This window comes from Schistocerca serialis, chromosome 1 (genome assembly GCF_023864345.2).
Source record: "Schistocerca serialis cubense isolate TAMUIC-IGC-003099 chromosome 1, iqSchSeri2.2, whole genome shotgun sequence".
Lineage (NCBI taxonomy): Eukaryota > Metazoa > Arthropoda > Insecta > Orthoptera > Acrididae > Schistocerca > Schistocerca serialis.
The window spans coordinates 161,944,926-161,968,355 of NC_064638.1; positions in this window are offsets into that span (position 1 = coordinate 161,944,926).

The window sequence follows — 23,430 nt, forward strand, 5'->3', positions numbered from 1 at the left end:
GGCACGGTGGTTAAAAGCCTTCAACGAAGGTCGGCAAACGGTGGCGGACATGCATCGGGCAGTTCGTCCTGGCGTCTCTGAAGAAGAAGTGCATGCTGTTGCCACGTTAGTGGACAGTGACTGACGCCATACATTCGTGAGCTCCTGAAGGACGCTTGGCCATGCGAAAAATTGCATCACTTGGAGCGCTATGAGGGCAAAGGAGAGGCTTTCTTACGCCGTATCGTAACAGTGGATGAGACATCGGCCACATCGTACGAGCCAAAACTGAGAAGCCAATCCTACGAATGGCGTCATTATGGGTCGCCGCGAAAGGCGAAAGTGCGTCAGAGCCCCAGTATGGTGAAAGTTATGGTGATTTTCGTGTACGACTGTGATGGTGTTATCCTAACGCATTACGTTCCTCCACCGCTGACCGTGAACGCACAGTATTACAGTTCGTTTTTGCAGCGTCACCTGCGACCAGCTTTGCGAAAGAATCGGCGACACTTTCTGCGCAGCCCACCCATCATTTTGAACGACAATGCGCGGGCGTATACAGCGCAAGCTATGGGTGCTCTTTTCGGTCGATGGGAATGGGAAGTACTGTACCATCCACCATACTCCCCGAACTTAAGCCCTTGTGACTTTGATTTGATTCCGAAGATGAAGGAAGCACTTCGTGTCATTCGCTTCATGTGTTCTAGTGATTCGACAGGCGGTAGACCGCTCCATTCGCACCATCAACATAACAGGCTCCGCTAACGCTATACTACGCCTTCCACATCGCTGACAATGGGTTCTACACAACGATGGTGACTACTTTGAAAGACAGTAATAGGTGCAAACATGTAACTCTCCTGTAACGGTTGAGGATAAATAGCTGCAATTATTTCAGTTCCAACACTTGTATATGTTCTTAGATGTTTTATTAAACCTTGAACTAATGAGTCAATGAGACAATCGATACTGCTTGTTACTTACAGCCTATTTTTGTGGCAGGATGAAGCAATTTTCAGTGCATCGCAGGTGGTTACCTACAATTTCTTCTCAGAAATGTAAGATAATTACATTCAATGATGGTAGACACCCGTTACAAAATGTAATTCTTCTACACCACTCATGTTCCTAGTGGCACTCGCTCCACCCACACCCTACATACCTATCCAAAATCTACCATGTTGTACTGTAGCCGGCCGGAGTGGCCGTGCGGTTCTAGGCGCTACAGTCTGGAACCGAGCGACCGCTACGGTCGCAGGTTCGAATCCTGCCTCGGGCATGGATGTGTGTAATGTCCTTACGTTAGTTAGGTTTAATTAGTTCTAAGTTCTAGGGGACTGATGACCTCAGAAGTTAAGTCGCATAGTTCTCAGAGCCATTTGAACCATTTTGTACTGTACTGAGGCCTAAAATCGCTTGAACGCTGGACTCTTTGCTTCTGCATCGAAAGAAGTTACCACTGCCAATAAATAATAATAATAGTAGTAATAATGTGTAAACGCTACAGCACAGCAGTAGTCATCAGATTGTTATTGTGGAGTTGTGCTGCAATTAGTCTGTTTATTTCGAAAGAAAGCCTTGTCTGTAGTAGGTTGTAAGTTTTCCTTTATCGTTGTGTGATTGGCAATTTCGACTCTTTAAGTCATTTCCCAGCACTTGTTCATAATCAGTATACTAAATGTCCTAAGTGTTGTAGCATGCAGTCGAAAATAACTTTCCAAATGTTCATCCATACATGGAATAATACGTCTGCATTGTCATCCGAGATCGAAAACATCGTACTAGAAGCAAATAACCATTTCATCTCATGTGTCAACTACAGGCGTTTCAGATTCAGAGGCTGAATTTCACAGAATTATTGGAGGTTGTGGGTGCTCATATGAACAAAGTAGTTCGTTAATTGTTGGAAAGGGAATAACTAAGTAATTTCTAGTCTATTGCAGGAACTATCTACAACTCGGAGAAGGAATTTTCACATGATGTTTAAGCATATGTGATGTATATGTCTCGTTTTTACTGTCACTGATGCATGGTGCAAATTGCGAAGTATGTGTGTAGTGGGTGGTCTGTGTGAGGAAGATGTACAGACATTCATTTCACAATCTATAACCAATCACATTGCATCAGGCATTGAAAAAATTATTGTTAACTTATATAATGAGTATTTTAGTCTTACAAAATAGTGGTAATAGTAAAGATATTTTAAAATTTAGTTTGGTCACCGTAACACAATTGAGTTCCCTCAGAAAATTACATTTAATCCCCGAAGGGTAGTTAACCCACGGATGGGAACCATTATGAGAAACTTTCTGCATTATAATAAATGATCTGCCAATGGGCCTCATGGTCGCATCCACATATGGCCGGCAAAAGTCAAGAAAGTCGATTCCAAAGAACGAACAGAAACTTCCGCACTGTATGAGCTGATACACGTGATTATATTGTTTGAATAAGATTGATTGCTGCATGCAATAAACTGGCTGAAAGAATGACAGACTGACTAACATTCTTCTCATGTAGTTATAAAGTTGGCCAGACGCGGGAAATTATTCAGATCGAAGCGTCCCTTTAGTAAATTTAATGAAGTACGTCTCACTCCGACGAAACACGAAATGAAGTCATGTACACCTAACTCCAACAAAATACAGAATGAAATTAATCAAAAAGAAGACCATTGCTGAGGGTACATGGTCGATCCCTGCATGAACAAAGTTCAAGTGCCTATCCAATCCTCCCTTACGAATATTAAATCCAGAAATTCAATAAAGCGAAATAAGAATATTCCCGAATGCACCACGGACCGAATTAGATTATTTCCTCAAACCTAATCAACACCTACCCACACTATTCGAAATAAAATCATCTTAAGCTAAGTGCCGAAGGAGCATCACGTCTTGGCTAAAACGTGGTGCGCAGCTCGTGGTGTAGTGGCTAGCGTTACTGACTCTGGATCATGAGGTCCCGGGTTCGATTCCCGACCGGGTTTGGGATTTTCTCTGCCTGGGGCCTGGGTATTTGTGTTGTCCTCATCATTTCAACATCATCATCATTCGTGACAGTGGCTAGACTGGACTGTGAAATACATTTGACTGTGTAAAAATTGATAATTTTCAAGGGCGCTGGTGACCACGCAGTTGAGCGTTCTGCCAACGAAACATCATCATGATTGGCTAAAACGCAGAAAATGTTTTGATTCGTGTAGGTAGCGAGCTTGCTAGACTTCTCTGGGGGATGCTGTCGGCATCGATAATCCAATACAAGAGAGCATATACGATAACCTCTGCTTCTCTGACAGATTCGAACACACAGGCTCACAGATTCTAACTAAATGGAGATTATCTGTGGGAATGGAGAGGCTGGCTTCCACGCAAAATAAACGTACACGCGCACTTTTCATATCTTATTCACAAGATAGGAGGACCCACAAAAGCTATCTGAACAATATGTAATTTGTAAATTGCATCATCCACAGAACAAGCAATCTAAAATGGAATTTGGCTAATACAACCACCTTTCACAAAGACAATAAAATATTAATGAAACAATAGTAAAAGCTACAGAGTGACTATTACTGAACTACATGAAAAAGAATCGTAACTTAATCACAAACTACGCCGTGCACACACTTATTCAACACGTAAACGTCACTACAGACATTCGGATGTAGGTTATGACATGTTCGATATGCCTTCCATCATTGGTGATGATGTGGCGCACAGCAATAGCGAAATTCTGCATAATGTTCAGAAGTGTTGGAAAATCGATGCCGTCGATGACCTCCTGAATGACTGTTTTCAGCTCAGCAATGGTTGCTTCTCTTTAATATAGTCCCACAAAAAGGAGTCGCATATGTTCAGATCCCAATTATATGGCGGCCAATCGAGGCCCATGCCAGTGGCCTCTGGATAACCCAGAGCCGGAATGCGTTCCCCAAAGTGCTCCTCCAGGACATCAAACACTCTCCTGCTTCGATGTGGTCGAGCTCCGCCTTGCATGAACGACATCTTGTTGAAATCACGGTCACTTTGGATAACGGGGATGAAATCATCTTCCAAAACCTTCACGTACCGTTCGGCAGTCACCGTGCCATCAAGGAATATCGCACCGATTATTCCGTGACTGGACATTGAACAGTACACGGTCACCTATTGAGGGTCAAGAGATTTCACGATCATGAAACGCGGATTCTGATTCCCTCAAATGCGCCAGTTTTGCTTATTGACGAACCCATCCAAATGAAAGTGGGCTTCATAGATAAACCAAACCATACTATGATTCTTGAGTTTCTCCCGGCGTATTTGATAATCAAAATATCCACGGGTGTACTGCCGGTCTACAGTGTCCAACGGGCACAATATTTCGGCGATCATACATGTCGCCATCATCAGGTGAACTGACGGACTGAGCTCCTGTGAACGTGCCGGCACGGAGATCCGTACGCTATGGCTGCTCAGGGGGAACTGGGTTCGGTCGCGGCGGCGGCCGATTTAAATACCCTCCGCCCGCGGCGCGCTCCCCCCACCGTCCGCGCCCCGCGCCATGGTCGCGAGGTGGAACAGATTGCGACGGCGTCTGAGGTGACGTCGGTGTGATGGCTCTGTCCGCCGTGGTCGTCACAACTATACGTTTGCTCGATTTACTCTTGATTAACCCAATCGCTGGTTCTCAAGCCTTGCTAAGATTATAGCCACAGTCACGGTTGAAAGGTGGCTACACTGAGCCACAGCGCCAGAGATTGCGCCAAAGAGTATTATTCAGCCGCCTCCACAGGCAGTGCTTGGGGAGAACTCGTAGTAGTCAGTGCTTGTTGAGATGTGCTAGTGAAAAGTGCTGGTTGAGAACTCGTAGTAGAGTGCTTGCTGAGATGTGATACTGAAAAGTTGTTGTGGAGATGTGATAGTAACGAGTCGGTGTGGAAATATTGTAATGATTAGAGTGCTTTTCGTCAATATATGAAGGTAAAAGAAAAAAGTTTTTCCTTTTCTTTTTATTATCTCAATGTTTTAAATAATGCGTCATTACAGGTTCAGTCAACAAAGCATCTGGCTTGTGTTCTTGTATTAGAGTGTAATTCTGGTTTTCTTGCGTGATTATAGGATTTCTGTTTTCTTTAATTACTTCAGTACAATTGATATTTAAAATTTCTTGTCTTATTAAAGAAGAACCGTGCCAGATGTGAACGTTGAATCACACTTCCACACACAGAACAGCTATATTTATGCTTTGGTTTCGTAGGTTTTATAGTTGCTGGGGACTTAATTAATTAATTGTATTAACGAAAATTTTCATTTCATTCTTTGTTGTTGTTCCATGCAGTCAGATTGCGTAATAAAACTAGTCAGGGCCAACCGTTTACGAGACACAGCGTAATCGGACATACAGCTACAAAAAATTTAAAAAGAATTTGCATTTAATTTTATTTTAATTAAGCCCCCATGCACGTGGCGACCGCTGCTCAGGATCGTCCTTTGGAATTCTTCTGATTGTAAAAATAGTAGACAGTAGTATTGTTGTAGTAATTTTTAGTTTAGTAATTGTAGTCGATTTTGCATGTGTAGATTTGGTAATTGGCATTCTTCTAATGGTATGTTTCAAAATTTAATTTTTATTGTCTTGTCTATGGGTTTGACAATTTAGGGCAATTATTTCAATTGTTCGATTAATCGTGTTTGAGGGAAACATTTCATGTAAATGGTATTGTTGGAAATAAAGAGTCATTGTGTGTAATTTTCGTACAGTGACGACTTTTGTATGTTTTGTAAATGATTACGCGATCGATGAAAAAGGCAAAAATGATGGATAGTGAGAATGACGAAATTGTTAACATGGCGAACTCGCCAACAGAGGAAAACAGTATCATGAATAATGAAGAGGAAAACAATGTAATAAGTCGGGAAAATAGTCCGGAACCATTTCAAAATTTTTCTCAATCAGAAAATTCAGAGAATACAAGATTAACGATAAAAGATTCTGGAATAGTATCAAATACAGATAGCTTTACAGCTATGACGAAGGAAACTGGTTTTGCGGGAAATGTTAGGGGCGAAAGGAATTTTGAACTAGTTCATATGGAGCAGTTGATGGGTGCAATATTAAATTTGGGATCACGGTTAGACTCACAAATGGGAACAATTAAAACAGAGATAGGAACAATTAAAACTGAGATGGGAACAATTAAAACTGATATGGCAACAATGGAAACACGGTTAGGATCTGAATTTAAAACAGAGATTGGAACAATTAAAACAGAGATGGGAACTTTGGAAACACGGTTAGACTCACGAATAGGGACATGTTTCAAAAATATGAAAGATGAATTAAAGAAAGAAATCAGAGAAGAAGTACAACCGATTTTGAATTCTCATAATAATAGATTAATTGCAGTAGAGATTAGACAAAGGGAACAGGATAGAGAACAGGAAGAAAGAGATCGCGTGATAGTACAGAAATTTTCAGAGTTAAATTTACAACGTGCAAAAGATAAGGAAGAAATATTTGAGAGAATCGAGGAATCCGTACCAAATGACAGATTAAATAACCTAACACAACAGTATGAACAGTTAACTACTAAATGTGTTAATACTGAAACCCGAGTCGCGACACTTACAGAAGACGTAAATAAACAGAAAGAACAAATAGGTGATTTATCGGAAAGAGTTAAGGAGATTTCAGACAAATTGACAAATCTTAGTTTAAATGTTGACAGAGATTCAGATGATACAGCACCATTGCCATTTGCAGAAACCGAAGAGTATCAGAACATAAATAAGCATGTTGAAAATCAGGGAAAATTTAATGAACGCGTGAAAAAGGAATTTGAGGCATTAAAAAAGCAAGTCAAACAAATTGAAGGCGAAATCGTAGGAAAAGACAGCAAAATCGTAGGAAAAGACAGCAAAAGAAAGTTAGAATCACAGATACCAGAGGGGTTTGAAGAAAATAATTTGTTTCATTTACGGGATGCAACAAGAGAGCGCCAGGCGCGCGAACTTGACAATAATCAACATTGGGACTGGGACAGACGCGGTAGGTCTTTGTCGCCACGAGGCGAAAACTTTGACTATAAACACTTTTTGACTGTTCGGAAATTTAAGATCTTCCGCAATTCTAAGAATGACATACATCCATGTGCATGGTTAGATCAATTTATGTACGCACTCCCACCAAAGTGGCCACTAAGTCACAAACTGGAAATTATGTGCGGCTATTAATGTCCTCAGGGGATTCACTACTCTAAGTGAATATGTGCCGTAGCGAGCATAGGGCCCCGAGCTGTAGTGGTGCTATTTCCCTTTTAGTTTTCTGCACCGCTGCCTACTCTTTTACTATTCTTTGCATCTGTCAAAACAACTCTTCGACTATCAATCTATCTAGACAGTAGTAAACAATAACCGGATATGACTATTTACCCAAAAGTGATTTCGGAAATTACCGTTTGTACTTACTGTATCTTCTGCAGCATTCATTCGTAGCTTAAACGAAATTTTACCTGTTTATCTTCGTGACAATATTACTTCATATGTTGACGATATTCTTATTGCTAAACGTTCTTGGAGTGAGCACAACAAAATTTTGGATTCATTATTACGTATTTTTGCAAGAGTTGGCATTACAGTGAACTTAGAAAACTCTGAATTTGGTCGTTCTCAGATGAAATTTCTCGGTCACATTATTTCTACAGAAGGTATTCTTCCTGATCCAGAGAAATTAGACGCTATTCGTAACTATGCTGTTCCTACCACAAAACGTGATGTTCGTAGTTTCCTTGGTGTCTGTAATTTTCTTAGACGCTTTGTTAGATTGAACGATTTGGCCACACCTCGTTTATGTGAACTATCTGGAAAGAAATCTAATTGGTGTTGGGATGAGGAAGCCCAGTCAGAATTTGAACAGCTTCGTGATGCTTTAGTTGCTGCTCCACTTCTTTCACATCCGGATCTATCTAAAGATTTTTGTTTGGCGACGGACTCATCATACAAAGGCCTAGGTGCACATTTATTTCAAGAGATAGAAGAAAACAGCGTTGTAGTACAGAAGACTATTGCATTTGGAAGTCGTGTTCTCTCTAAATCAGAAAAAAATTATTCGATTACGGAACTTGAAGCTTTAGCTGTTGTATGGGCTTTCACAAAATTTCGCACATTTTTGTTTGGCAAACATACTAAGGTTTACACCGATCATCGAGCTCTGGAATTTCTTATGTCGACAAAATTAACTCATGGCAGATTGTCACGGTGGGCGTTGTACCTACTAGAATTTGATTTTAGTATTGTTTACATACAGGGTTCTTCAAATATTGTTGCTGATGCTTTATCACGTGCACCTATGGGTTTGAAACAAAGTGCTGAAGAGGACTGCATAGAAAACAATTATTGTTTGATGTATATTCAAGGTGTTGCGTTTGAGAACTTTATTTCGTCTTCGCTCCAGGACATCGCTAAGGAGCAAAATAAGGATCCAATCTGGAAGGACATTAAGGAGAAGTGGAGGAGAAAGGAAAGCGTAGCGATTAGACAGCATTATTTAGTTCGCAATGACATTCTTTTTAAACGAAAATCGGTCGACAACTCTGTTTGGTTAGTTTGTATTCCTGATGAGTGGGTTAATAAGCTGATTTGGTATACGCATTTCAGTTATGCACACTTTGGTCCCAGAAAATGCTTTCACAAATTACGGGAAAATTGCTACTTCAGTAATATGGAAAAACGCATTCGATCTGTTCTGGCCAAATGCAAATTATGTCAAAAGGCTAAGCCGCCAACAATTTCTCACAGAGCACCGTTGTTTCCTATCATTCCAGCGAAATTAAAGGACATGGCTGCAGTCGATTTGTTCGGTCCAGTGGTTCGTTCTACTAATGGTTTTGCGTACATTTTCGTAGCAGTGGAATTGACATCAAAATATGTGTGTTTTACACCGTTACGCAAAGCAACAGCTCGTTCAGTATCTAACGCTTTCATCAAACATTTTCTTAAAGAAGTGGGTCATGTTGATAAGGTTATATCAGATAATGGATCACAGTTTCGTTCTAAAATTTGGCTTCGTACTCTTCGGCGTCGTAAAATTAAACCAATTTTCATTTCACTTTTTCACCCTCAATCTAACGCTTCAGAGAGATGGATGAAGGAAATCAATAAATTGTGTCGTCTTTATTGTCATCAGAATCAGAGAACTTGGGATCAGTATCTTCATATTTTTCAAAACATTCTGAATGAACTTCCTAATGACTCAACTTCTTTACCGCCTATACTGATATTAAAAAACAAAGCACCGACAAATCGCATATCTTAAATCGTTCCTTTTCCGCCTTCACGGAAACTGCGGCATTCTGAAGTTGTCAACCTGGCTCTACAAAATATTGCGTCTGCGGCTGCTGGAAGAGAGAAATCAGCTAAGCGTCCTGGTCGTTTAAAAATTTTGTCAGTTGGTCAAAAGGTGTTAATTAAGTCTCATCGTTTGTCTCACAAAGGAAAAGGCTTGTGTCGCAAATTTTTTCTGCTTTATAACGGTCCATATAGAATTCGCAAAATTATTCATGATAACACTGTCGAAGTAGAAACTCTTAAATCACGACGCTCTAAGGGGATACATCATATATCAAACGTTAAAATTTTTGTGGAATGACATACTTGTGAGAAACTAACAGCTACATGTAAACACGCAGAGAGTACAAGGATACCGCGCTGTGTTTTGGTGGAGGCATATACTCAAAGCAACAGTCAAGTCTGCGCGCCGCACAAGGCAGTCGTTGACCGCAAACAATTGCTTCCTACGTCACGCGCCTACAGCTGATCGAGCGCTCAGTGCGAATGCACTGACAGCCGTAAACAAATACACAGTTTAATTTCTCCGATTAAATTCAGTATAAAGCTATAGTGACTTGATGAATTATGTTATTAACATTCAGTATTTTTCAGGATACGGTTCTATAAAATATTTAAGAACTTCAGGTAAATTCTGTGCGTGTCCGACGTTAAGACGACTTTCTATCGAGAAAATTTCAGAAAGAATGTAATTTCCAAGAAGAAACTAATAAACTAAAAAGGTAACTATTAATTGAGTTTATTTTTTTCAGGTAACATATTTCCACTTAGGTACGTACTTTAGACGTAATTTGCTGCTCGCAATTACGTGATTCATACTTTGTGCTAAATTTCATGTTCTATGAATTTACTTGTGAAGCGACGTGCTTGCGTACATTTGCTGATTTTTGTCAATGTTTTATTCCTGAACAGGATTGTAACTTGTGTATATTATGCATCGCTTGGCTGCACTGCTTTTTCACTGATGTCATATATTTTTTATTATGTGTCTGCTGTGCTTATTTATTTAAATTATAATTGTCACCTGATTAGTTGTGCTGATATGTATGTAAGTTATACTTTGTGATTTATCTGCTTGCGCCTTCATGTTTACTTATTAAGATTACATATGAACATTTATTTGCTTTTGCTGATATGATGCTAATGACCTGTTTATTATGTTAGATAACATATTTGCTGCCTTGCTTATGGATTGCATATTTACTCATTTCTGTTTTGTTGTCATAACTATTCTTTAATTTGGTGTATAGAAATGCTGATATAAGGTGTACAAACATAGAGTTTAGGTCACACTATTGTATTAATTATAGATTGTTCGCTTGGCAGAGCCTCGTTGTAAGAATTGTGCTGCATCCACTTGTTGACATTCTCTTCTCTACTGGTATATTTACTCGCTATTGCATGTTTTGCTTACGCTCAGTGCCTTATATTTTTAAGATAGGAAAATGAACTGCTATAATTCGACATAAACGACATTAGTACAAGAAACTTCATAGAAGTCACATGAGCTGAGGTTTTATGGAAGCTGTAAAAATTTATGCTAATAGAAAGGAAGCTAACGACATGACATACCAAAACTAGGTTTAGACCATTGACAGTTATTACACTGCATTTTTCGTGAGCAATTGAAATAGTAAGTGACACTTGACACAAAAAATACTCCACATGTTTGCTTCTGCCATAATTCTTGAAGTGGTGTACACACTGTGAAATATTATGATCATTCACACTCCGTAATCGTACTTAATTACTGAGAGTTATTGGAACTAAGTCTGTTAGAGGTCATGTTTGCATTTCTTTGTTTATAATTCATAATGAGTAGAAGATTTAGGTCAGATGGATTACACAGAGGTTGTGTGTTGACAATGTGTCTTCAGATTGTATAGGATGATGAGGTTTGCATTAGGATTTTATCTGTACTTGTTCGAGGAGACTGACTAGAGGAAAGAGTTGTTATGGAAGTGAAACGATATTGGTAATAAGGTTTATATGTATCGACATATTGAAGAGGTATTATTGAGGTATTATTGAGATTATGTGAAGTTGATGATTATTGGAGTTTTGGTGGAACATCAAATTTTGACAGAATTGCATTTACACAGTTAACACTATTCAATTACACAGTAGTACTTAATGTGGATGAAAGATGAGTGAGTGTGTTTTGTGTGTTTTCCTTTCCTAATCCCAAATAATTAGTCCCAACCTTTCTCCTAAATATTATTTTACTTGTCTGTTGTGGCTTGCACTGACACCCATAAATATTATAGGTTTACTGATGTTTGTGTATTTGTAATAGTTAATATGATAATTATCTGATATCATTTGTGTGTTTATTAGAATTTATATGTTTAGTGTGTAAAAGCATTTGTATGTGTATTCAAACTATTGTTCATGCCTGAACTGTCTGATTAGTGATGGTGAATATTATGAACTGTTACCTGCACTTATTCAACATTGATGGGTGCCACTTAGAAATGTTTAATTTCTGCTGATGAACTGTGTGATCAGTGATAGTGAATATTATGGACTGTTACTTGTACTTTTTCTACATGATTGGTGCCACGAGGACATGTTTAATTTCTGCTTATAAACTCTGATGAGCAGCGTGATCAGTGATAGTGAATATTATGGACTGTTACTTGTACTTTTTCTACATGATTGGTGCCACTAGGACATGTTTAATTTCTGCTTATAAACTCTGATGAACCGTGTGATGAGTGATAGTGAATATCATGGACTGCTCTCTGGACCTGCTCATCATTGCTAGGTGCAACTGATGGACTGCTTCTACTGAAATGAAGTCACTTGTTGGTGTCTGTACCTGTTCAACATTGCTGGGTGCCAATGATGGACTGCTTCTACTGAAATGAAGTCACTTGTTGGTGTCTGCACCTGCTCCACATTACTGGGTGCCACTGATGAACTGCTTCTACTGAGATAATGTCACTTGTTGGTGTCTGCACCTGCTCAACATTACTGGGTGCCACTGATGAACTGCTTCTACTGAAATAATGTCACTTGTTGCTGTCTGCACCATTTGAACATTGCTAGGTGCCACTGATGAACTGCTTCTACTGAGATAATGTCACTTGTTGGTGTCTGCACCTGCTCAACATTACTGGGTGCCACTGATGAACTGCTTCTACTGACATAATGTCACTTGTTGGTGTCTGCACCTGCTCAACATTACTGGGTGCCACTGACGGACTGCTTCTACTGAAATAATGTCACTTGTTGCTGTCTGCACCTGCTCAACATTGCTGAGTGCCACAGATGGAACTGCTTCTACTGACATAATGTCACTTGTCGGTGTCTGCACCTATTCAACATTGCTGGGTGCCACTGTTGGAACTGCTTCTACTGAAATGATGTTACTTCTTGCTGTCTGCACCTGTTCAACATTGCTGGGTGCCACTGATGGATTGCTTCTACTGAAATAATGTCACTTGTTGGTGTCTGCACCTGTTCAACAATGCTGGGTGCCACTGATGTACTGCTTCTATTGAAAAGATGTCACCTATTGGTGTCTGTACTTGCTCAACATTGCTGAGTGCCACTAATGGAACTGCTTCTGCTGAATGATGTCACTTGTTGGTGTCTGCACCTGTTGACCATTGCTGGGTGCTACTGCTGGAACTATCAACTACTTGTTTTTTTTTAATCATTGAAAGCATTTTATGTGAACATTTGTATAAACTGATTTTTTGTGTATTGGGTGAACTATTATGTAAAGTCACATGTATGAAAAGAAGTAGTATTGCTTACTGTATTTAATATATTAGGTTATTGAAAGGTCAGTGCAAAGCCAAAATTTTATCTAATTATGTGATATTTACGTATTAATATTATGCTTTATTTTTGTCTGTATTTTTGTGGACGAATTTGGTAGTATTTTCACCACCAATGCTGGCAAAAATACCATCGAATTCTGGCCCATGGAGGAGGGGCATATGAAAGGTGGCTACACTGAGCCACAGCGCCAGAGATTGCGCCAAAGAGTATTATTCAGCCGCCTCCACAGGCAGTGCTTGGGGAGAACTCGTAGTAGTCAGTGCTTGTTGAGATGTGCTAGTGAAAAGTGCTGGTTGAGAACTCGTAGTAGAGTGCTTGCTGAGATGTGATACTGAAAAGTTGTTGTGGAGATGTGATAGTAACGAGTCGGTGTGGAAATATTGTAATGATTAGAGTGCTTTTCGTCAATATATGAAGGTAAAAGAAAAAAGTTTTTCCTTTTCTTTTTATTATCTCAATGTTTTAAATAATGCGTCATTACAGGTTCAGTCAACAAAGCATCTGGCTTGTGTTCTTGTATTAGAGTGTAATTCTGGTTTTCTTGCGTGATTATAGGATTTCTATTTTCTTTAATTACTTCAGTATAATTGATATTTAAAATTTCTTGTCTTATTAAAGAAGAACCGTGCCAGATGTGTACGTTGAATCACACTTCCACACGCAGAACTGCTATACTTGTGCTTTGGTTTCGTAGGTTTTATAGTTGCTCTGGACTTAATTAATTAATTGTATTAACGAAAATTTTCATTTCATTCTTTGTTGTTGTTCCATGCAGTCAGATTGCGTAATAAAACTAGTCAGGGCCAACCGTTTACGAGACACAGCGTAATCGGACATACAGCTACAAAAAATTTAAAAAGAATTTGCATTTCATTTTATTTTAATTAAGCCCCCATGCACGGTTTATGAGGTCGTCATTGGTGCGAATGTCGATGGCCTCTCTAACAACGCTGTCCCAGTATCTCGACGTCTGTACCAGAATCCTCGTGCGTTCATACTCCATAGCGTGATTTTTCGACAAACAATGTTCAGCGACCGCCAACTTGCTCGGATACATTAGTCAAGTGTGCCTCTGGTGTTCACGGCATCGATCGTCTGACTAATATACGACTTGCCACACTGACACGGAATCTGGTACACGCCGACCTTCCTCAAACCGAGGTCATCTTTGGCGCTCCCCACCAGTGCACGAGTTTTATTCGGAGGACAAAACACAGTTCCGACCTGGTGTTTCTTCAAAATGCGGGCGATTTTGCCCGAGATTGCGCCTGTATATGGAATAAACGCAGTGCCTACCTCCTCCTTCGCGATTTCATCCATTTCCACAGGTCGTGCTGTAGTGGTTGGGCGGAGAGCACCTTGAATCTGCCACTCTGAGTACCCATTTATTTCGAAATACAGTTCTCAGATGTTCCAATTCCTGGGGTAGACTTTCTGCGTCAGACAACGCACACTGATCCGTATTTGCACGCAGACAGCTGCCACCACTCTTCACAGAGGAATGGGGTACTTAAAACTCTAGTACATAGGGCGCGCACTATCTCTGATCGATCGGAGGATGGCATTCACGTATCGTACAGCCGTTACGGCGCCTTCCATGACCACCAGCGGCGTACGTCGGCCCCACATAATGCCCCCCACCCCCTCTCCCATAACAGCAGGAAACCTCCGCCTTCTCCACCTTGCTGCAATCGCTGGACAGTGTGTCTAAGGCGTCCAGCCTGACCAAGTTGCCTCCAAACACGTCTCCGACGATTGTCTGGTTGAAGGAATATGCTTCACTCATCGGTGACGAGTACCGTGATGCCAATCCTGAGCGGTCCATTCGGCATCTTGTTGGGTCCATCTGCACCGCCCTGCATGGTGTCGTGGTTGCAAAGACGGATGTCGTTGCGGACATCTGGAGTGAATTTGCGCGTCATGCAGCCTATTGCACACAGTTTGAGTCGTAAAACGACGTCCTGTGGCTGCACGAAAATCATTATTCAACGTGACAGGTTTCCACCAAGCTATAATCCGTAGGTAGCGGTCATCCGCTGCAGTAGTAGCCCTTGGGCGGCCTGAGCGAGGCATGTCATCGACCATGTCTCTCTGTATCTCCTCCATGTCCGAACAATATCGCTTTGGGTCACTCCGAGACGTCTGGACACTTCCCTTGTTGAGAGCCCTTCCTGGCAGAAAGTAACAATGCGGACGCGATCGAACAGCGGTATTGGCCGTCTAGGCATGGTTGAACTACAGACAACACGAGCCGTGTACCTCCTTCCTGGTGGAATGGCAGGAACTGATCGGCTGTCGGACACCCTCCGTCTAATAGGCGCTCCTCATGCATGGTTGTTTACATCTTTGGGCGGGTTTAGTGACAACTCTGAACAGTCAAAGGGACTGTGTCTGTGATACAGCATCCATAGTCGACGTCTGTCTTCAGGAGTTCTGGGAACTGGGCTGATGCAAAACCTTTTCTGATGTGTGTATTTCCTGAAAACTGTTTTGGAACATTTTTCGCACTAAATAATATTTAATAGGATTATAAATCTACACGTCAAAAGAAAGTACGTTTGTTGACTTTTTAGCACTTTCTCCACCCTTTACATTAGGGTGATTAAAATTTTTGTTTTCTTGTAAAAATATATGAACTGAGTGGTAAATCGCTACGAACTTTATCCTGTCCACCACGTCACCTGATGTGTTAAGGAATATAACTTCATCCCTGCTGAAACCTGCCGATCACTGCAAACTAGTGCATTGGGGTGTCCTCGGCCGTAAGTCTTCATTATTCATCATAAAATCGTAGTAGACGTGTTTACAAGTTTTCATTTCTGCTTTATTTTCAGCTGCTCTCCATATGTGTTCACTAGATTTAAGAACTTACCTTTACTCAAAAACATGAGCTACCTAAATTTTTAACGTGGTCATATAATATTGTTTCTTATTCATCACTGAACGATCCCAGAAAAAAGTTTACTATTCCCTAAAACAGGTTTCTTTGTATTCCCAAACCCTGTGTCCTTGTTGAAACTGAATATTTTTCACCTGTTTCTCTGAAACTCATTTCAAGAAGTCTGATTATTTCTACAGCTTCATTCATTTTCTTTTCATTCCATTTACGTCCTGATTTCTCCATCTTGGCCTGTTAAAGCAATCGTAAAAATTTAAGTACTTATGCTGTCTGTTTTGTCCGGCACAACCCGAAATTGCTTTGTCCGATGCAACCCAAATGAGGCGCTATTTTGCTTTCAAATTTCATTTCATATTACTTGAGCCAGACATTGTGACACCTAGAACAAAGAGACTGATATCAATTGTAAATTGTATCTAAAGGTACAGTAAAAGTAGTTAACTAAACACAACATTTCAAAATTAAGTTCGTGCACCAAAAGATTCAGTTGGGACAGATAACTTGTTGCTACACGTAAACGCATGCTATTTTCGTTCAGAATCACATGAGCGGTCTTGTTTCTCTACAGTTCATACAGCAGGCGCTCTCTTTAATGCTAAAGCTTAGAAACAGCTCTTGTACGATACAATCCGCTGTTCGATAATACTCGTTTTTCTCCTGTGAACGAGTCTCCCAAATTCGTGAATAATACGCTCTCGGTTCTTCAGAGAAGATGGGAAGTGTTCGAGCTCCCATCCCTCTCAAAACCAGCGCTCGGGCTGAAGCGCTGAATGCTTTCCGTCGATAAAACCCTGACACAGCGAATCCCCCTTACGGTAACACCAGTGACAGACAAGATATATGATACAAACATGAGGGACTTTTATTATTTGGCTGACGTCCCACCGTCGGGTTGTTCGTTGCACTGCAAGACATGCCGGTGCCGCGCCGTGATATTGGATTTCGCTGCAGCCTTTGTTGGCCCTATCTGCGCCATTTCATCAAGCCTTTTAGAAAGAACACGCTTTATGGTACCCACTCTCCGTATTCTATTGTCATCCTCCCGAGCATTCGGAATCCTTATGCCGCTCAACATGACTGGCAAACCAACACTCATTCCTCGGAAGCTTCTTACTGAATCTACGTTTCTCTCCACAGCGCTTTCTTAAAATGGCTTCACAAACTTTTAATTTCAGTTATATTTTAATATTTATCTGTAAATTAACTGATTAAATCGTGTTATAGGCTTTCGCAAGTAACACTTGGAAAGACCTGCACCTAGTCATTATTTAAAAACGTTATGTCATGGTTCAAGAACAATGAAGCTCCAAAGAAACTGGTATAGGCATGCGTGTTCAGAGATATGTAAACAGGCAGAATACGGCGCTTTGGTCGGCAACGCCTATATAAGACAAGAAGTATCTGGCGCAGTTTTTAGATCGGTTACTGCTACTACAATGGCGGGTTGTCAAGATTTAAGTGAGTTTGAACGTGGTGTTAAAGTCGGCGCACGAGCGATGGGACACAGTATCTTCGAGACAGCGACGAAAATGGGTGTTTTCCCTTACGACCATTTCACGACTGTACCATGAATATCAGGAATCCGGCAAAACATCAAATCTCCGACATCGCTGCTCCGGGAAATGTTCCTGTAAGAACAGAATCAACGACAACTGAAGAAAACCGTTCAACGTGACAGAAGTGCAACCCTTCCGCAAATTGCTGCATATTTCAATGCTAGACCATCAACAAGTGTCAGCGTGCGAACCTTTCAACGAAACGTCATCGATGTGGGCTTTCAGAGTTAAAGGCCCACTCGTGTACTCTTGATGACTGCACGACACAAAGCTTTACGCCTCGCCTGAGCCCGTCAGCACCGACATTGATGACTGGAAACATGTTGCCTGGTTGAACGAGTCTCGTTTCAGATTGTATCGAGCGGATGGAAGTATACAGGTATGGAGACAACGTCTTGAATCCATGGTCCCTGCATGTCAGCAGGGGACTGTTCAAGCTGGTGGAGGCTCTATAATGGCGTGGGGCGTGTGCAGTTGGACTGATATGGGACTCCTGATAAGTCTAGACACGATTCCGACAGGTACGTAAGCGTCATGACTAATCACCAGCAACCAGTCATGTCTACTGTGCATTCCGACGGACTTGAGCAATTCCAGCAGGACATTGCGACACCCCATACGTCCAGAAATGCTACAGAGTGGCTCTGGGAACACTCTTCTAAGTTTAAAAACTTCCGCTGGCCACGAAACTCCCTAAACATGAACATTATTGAGCATATCTGGGATGCCTTCCAACATGCTGTTCAGAAGAGGTCTCCACCCCCTCATTCTCCTATGGATTTATGGACAGCCCTGCAGGATTCATGGTATCAATTCCCTCCAGTACTACTTCAGACATAAGTCGAGTCCATGCCCCGTCGTGTTGCGGCACTTCCGCGTACTCGCGGTGGTCCTACAGGATATTAGGCAGGTGTTCCAGTTTCTTTGGCTCTTCAGTGCATTTATCATATTGTAGTTTTGAACTCAGTTCCCGTGCTCGCAGAAAAATAATAATGAATTAAGGATGGCTCCGCCGTTTTGCAATTATTGTTTTATTACCTCAACATGTTTCACTTTAGTGGTGGCATCTTCGCCGGGTCTTTTACTACCTTCCTGAAATACATACATTCGGGTTATTTTTAGGTTAAGGAATATGCTATCGGCTATCAGATTTTGTTGTCATTGCAACTATATGTGCAGTTTACCATTTATTTTGACATTGTGTGCGAACTGTGGCTGCCAATCCAAAGCATCTACAGGTCTAAATTGGTACACCATGCCATCTGCAAACGTGAGTGATGTTAGAAAATCGTCTGCATTTTTGTTTATTATCCAGCATTTAAACTGTGTGTTCTGGTGAAATTCGTGGCACGTGCCTGTTTTTGGCCTTAGCATAGCAGTATTTTGCTAGTCCTTAACTGTGACAAGTTCGTTTTTATGTATCAAATAGTGTTTCTCTGAGGACACACATGTATTCAGGGGATTCTTTGATGACATTGATCACTATTTAATCTGCACTGAAATTGGTATTGTGAGGCCGAAAGTGCAGGAGGTCAGGTCCATGTGTAGGAGGATAAGAGTGGAGAAACTTCAGGATAAGGAAATCAGACACAAGTACATAACAGTGATCTCAGAAAGGTACCAGTTAGCTGAATGTAGTCAATTGCAGTCACTGGAAGAGGAATGGACAAGGTACAGGGACACAGTACTAGAAGTGGGCAAAGAATGTCTTGGAACAGTAGTGTGTAAAGGCAGGATGAAGCAAATAGCTTGGTGGAATAACACAGTCAAGGCAGCCTGTAAAAGGAAAAAGAAGGCATATCAAAAATGGCTACATACTAGAACTCAGGTAGACAGAGAAAGTTATGTTGAAGAAAGAAACAAAGCCAAACAGATAATTACAGCATCCAAGAAGAAATCTTGGGAAGACTTTGGAAACAGGTTGGAGACCTTGGGTCAAGCTGCTGGAAAACCATTCTGGAGTGTAATTAGCAGTCTTCGAAAGGGAGGTAAGAAGGAAAATACAAGTATATTGGACAGGTCAGGAAAACTGCTGGTGAATCCTGTTCATGCCTTGGGCAAATGGAGGGAATATTTTGAAGAGTTGCTCAATGTAGGTGAAAATACGATCAGTAATGTTTCAGATTTCGATGTACAATGGGACAGGAATGATGATGGGAATAGGATCACATTTGAGGAAGTGGAGAAAATGGTCAATAGATTGCAGTGCAATAAAGCGGCTGGGGTGGATGAAATTAAGTCGGAACTCATCAAATACAGTGGAATGTCAGGTCTTAAATGGCTACATAGGATAATTGAAATGGCGTGGGAGTCGGGAGAGGTTCCATCAGACTGGACGAAAGCAGTAATCACACCAATCTTTAAACATGGAAACAGAAAAGATTGTAACAACTACAGAGGTATTTCTTTGATCAGCGTTGTGGGTAAAGTCTTCTCAGGTATTTTTGAAAGGAAAGTGCGAGTATTAGTTGAGGACAAATTGGATGAAAATCATTGAGGGTTTAAGCCTCTTAGAGGCTGTCAGGACCAGATCTTTAGCTTACGGCAAATAATGGAGAAGTGTTACGAGTGGAACAGGGAATTGTATCTATGTTTTATAGATCTAGAAAAGGCATATGACCGGGTTCCTAGGAGGAAGTTATTGTCTGTTCTACGTGATTATGGAATAGGAGGCAAACTATTGCAAGCAATTAAAGGTCTTTACATAGACAGTCAGGCAGCAGTTAGAGTTGACGGTAAATTGAGTCCATGGTTCAGAGTAGTTTCAGGGGTAAGACAAGGCTGCAACCTGTCTCCACTGTTGTTCATATTATTTATGGATCATATGTTGAAAACAATAGACTGGCTGGGTGAGATTAAGATAGGTGAACACTAAATAAGCAGTCTCGCATATACGGATGACTTAGTTGTGATGGCAGATTCTATTGAAAGTTTGCAAAGTAATATTTCAGAGCTAGATCAGAAATGTAAGGACTATGGTATGAAGATTAGCATCTCCAAAACAAAAGTAATGTCAGTGGGAAAGAGATATAAACGGATTGAGTGCCAAATAGGAGGAACAAAGTTAGAACAGGTGGACGGTTTCAAGTACTTGGGATGCATATTCTCACAGGATGGCAACATAGTGAAAGAACTGGAAGCGAGGTGTAGCAAAGCTAATGCAGTGAGCGCTCAGCTACGATCTACTCTCTTCTGCAAGAAGGTAGTCTGTACCAAGACTAAGCTATCTGTGCACCGTTCAATCTTTCGACCTACTTTGTTGTATGGGAGCCAAAGCTGGGTGGATTCAGTTTACCTTATCAATAAGGTTGAGGTTACGGATATGAAAGTAGCTAGGATGATTGCAGGTACTAGTAGATGGGAACAATGGCAGGAGGATGTGCACAATGAGGAAATCAAAGAAAAACTCTATAGATGTAGCAGTCAGGGCGAACAGGCTTAGATGGTGGGGTCATGTTACACGCATAGGAGAAGCAAGGTTACCCAAGAGACTCATAGGTTCAGCAGTAGAGGGCAGGAGGAGTCGGGATAGACCAAGGAGAAGGTATCTGGATTCGGTTAAGAATGATTTTGAAGTAATAGGCTTAACATCAGAAGAGGCACCAATGTTAGCACTGAATAGGCGATCATGGAGGAATTTTATAAGGGAGACTATGCTCCAGACTGAACGCTGAAAGGCATAATCAGTCTTAAATAATGATGATGATGATGATGATGAGTGTTTCTCCGAAGTTCAGCTGAACCTGTGCACTTAGATGAAAGTTTTGAGCCTCAATAACCACCTTTTGGAGCACGGACCATTGTGCCGAGGATAAACATACTGCTTACAGGGACAGACATGGTTCCCAAGGATAGATTTGTACGACCTGCAGTCGTCTCGTAATCGTTCCCAAGTCACTGCGAACGACGCTGGTCTCTTGGGCCCAACAATGCGCGTCACGAGCGGATCGCAAGTCGTGGAGGTAATTTTACTTTGTATTTGCCCCTACATTTTTTTTATCTCGAGTGCGTTGAGCACTTTAGAGCATATGAGATATACGTGCAATAGCTGAAATGAACTTTTATAAAATAAGTAAGTACGTAATGTACAACATGACCAGGCAAATGCACGAGTTTTAGATCGTGTCCTCAAAATCAACAAGCAATAGTTTCACAGAGTACGTGCTAACAAAGTCAGATCTCACGGTGAAGAATGGCGTTCAACAGTCACCTGCAAAATTCTCCAGAGATTGATTCAGTACCGCAAAATAATAAGATCAGTAACAATACAAATGAACTTCTTCTTCCACTTGTTCAATATGAAATTTGAGGGAGAAGTGGAGAAAAATACTGCGCTATACGATTACACCATCCAAGAATATTTAGGGAGGGACTTTACGGATTAAGCATGGAATGAGATTGTAAATTTCTCATGTATTTATGCTCAGTTTTACTTTTACTCCATTGTATTATATTGTATTTTATTGAACTGATGACCTAGAAACGACGGAGAGGCTTCGTCCCCGCTGTAGCCCTCAGTGGTTCACAACCCCACAACAGGCTACCAGTGGACTCCTCCGTCCCCCCCCGCCCCCACCTCCGCTAACGTTTCACACCAGACGAGTATAACCCCAAATGTTTGCGTGGTAGAGTAATTATGGTGTACGCGTACGTGGAGACAGTGTTTGCGCAGCAATCGCCGACGTAGCGTAACTGACGCGGAATAAGGGGAACCAGCCCGCATTCGCGGAGGCAGACGGAAAACCGCCTTAAAAACCATGAAAATGATGATTGGAGTGCTGATACATTATCTGCGAATCCAGTAATGCTGGCAACTGATGGGTTATGCATGGGGATCGTATCAACCTGTATCGTATCAAAACAGCCTGAAGATGGCGCAATGAAGCGTCGAAACTGCTAGCGACAAAATAAAATAAAATCATAAGGACGGCTGTAGATGTTTTTATTTTTTGTCACATCCACACACTGGCCACCACACCGGATCTCGACACTAAGCCTCTCGGAAAGCAGTGCATTAGACGTCGCGGCTAACCGGGTGGGCACTTTTACTCCATACCTATATCATAGCTCTGCACGTTATTAAATACAAACAAAGCATACACAAGTAAAGCTAATTCAAATAAAAAGTACCCTATCGAGCACAATGAAGAAGTACTTAAACCTATATGTATCTTTTAAATGCAATAATTCCACTGCCAGGGCCGTGACGCCATTGGAGTCAGAATCTGCTAATAATCTCTAATAACAATAGCGGTAGAATCGTTGTTTATTTTGGCTCGAGTTCGTAACGTAAAGCCAACGGGGTTTGCAGAACCATTGATGACATTTTGGTCCGTTTGTTGCGCTGTGTAATGACTCCCTGCTCTCTTTCTCACGTAGTTATGAAATACACAAACACATTTAATGACGTTCTTGAGTGTATTCTCAAGCCGCAACGTATCGCAGTACCAAGTACTTGGGATTTTTCAGCCATCACGCCGAACGTGCACTCAACTGATTTTCTATGTCGCTTAAGCGGTGATTGAAAATTCGTTTTAATGTTGTCAAGAGTCCGTTTTGAGTAAGGTCTTAGTAAATACCGCGATAATGGCAAGGCTTCATCTCCTACAAAGCAGTAACCAAAAATACAGTAATCATAATGTTATAAGGGAGCTTAGTCGGTGGCGGAATGTTGAGATGTTAATTAGGTGACAAGCTTTTAATTGCTGAGGTTCTAAAAATACTTCCTGTTTCTAGCAGGGTACCCAGTTTCAATCATCGTTAAAATACCACCGGCATCACATCGTCCTAGTAGTACTACAGAGTAGTATGATTTATAGTTTAAATTTGTCGAGCCAGTACTGGAATTTTCTCTATGGCAACATTTTTCCCATGAGTGGCC